This window comes from Branchiostoma belcheri, unplaced genomic scaffold, assembly GCF_001625305.1.
Source record: "Branchiostoma belcheri isolate BF01 breed outbred unplaced genomic scaffold, Haploidv18h27 scaffold21, whole genome shotgun sequence".
Classification (NCBI taxonomy): Eukaryota; Metazoa; Chordata; class Leptocardii; order Amphioxiformes; family Branchiostomatidae; genus Branchiostoma; species Branchiostoma belcheri.
The window spans coordinates 794,504-795,375 of record NW_017803602.1 but is presented as its reverse complement, the minus strand read 5'-3'; the positions used below and the strand labels follow the sequence as shown (position 1 = coordinate 795,375).

General features: G+C 39.9%; 1 protein-coding gene across 1 annotated transcript in view; it reads left to right on the top strand.

Moving 5' to 3' along the window:
- LOC109469615 overlaps window positions 1-872 on the top strand; it is a gene marked incomplete at its 3' end in the record, with an annotated part of 53,803 nt that overhangs the window by 48,630 nt on the left and 4,301 nt on the right.

Below are 872 nucleotides of genomic sequence, written 5' to 3'. Positions count from 1 at the left end.
ATATCCGAACTTGACCTTGGTATTTTCAATGGTAACTTGCCAACTAAAAAACATGAACATCCATTTAAAGATTCTCGAGATATCTTGATGACAAGGAAAAACACAAAAAACAAAGGTCAACTGCAGTGACATAGAAACCCCCACGGGGCCCATCTTTGAACTTGACCTCGGCATTCTCAACGGTAACTTGCCCACTAAAAATCATGAACATCCATTTAAGGATACTCGAGATATCTTGATGACAAGGAAAAAACACCAAAAACCAAGGTCAATTACAGTGACTTAGGAACCCCCCACGAAGCCCATTTTTAGCCTTGACAATGGCCACCCCCAAATCAACCTGCCTGCCAAAAATCGTGAACCTCGGACCATGCCTTCAAACTTTACCGTGCATAATCTACAAAACAGGCCGAAACCGATTTCATAGCCTTCTCGTCGAAGGCAAATACTTCTGGGTGTAACTGTTTGTGTATCTGTTTGTCCTGACTCGAGAAGGTTGATAGCATGTGGGTGGGTGAAAATTACCAGGCAGAATGACAATGACAGGAGTTCAAAGGTCTTAAATATCTTATCAAGGAATTAAGACTTCCCAGAAGTTTAAAATCACTGCTTACCTCCATCAAAAATGGAGGTGTTGTTTTCAGTGTCTTGGTCAAAGGTGAAATATGGGCCTCCTGGTTGCTGACCTTGGTGTTGGGTTCTTTAACATTGCTGTCCTCAAACCATAGATCTTGTTATGATAATAATGCCATTTTGAGTGATTTTACAGTTTTTATGGCTTCTATGGAAGAATAAAATATTTCTATTATATTAATTACATAATTGTATGTTATTATGGGTTCACCACACCACGAAGTGGTGGTGAACCCATA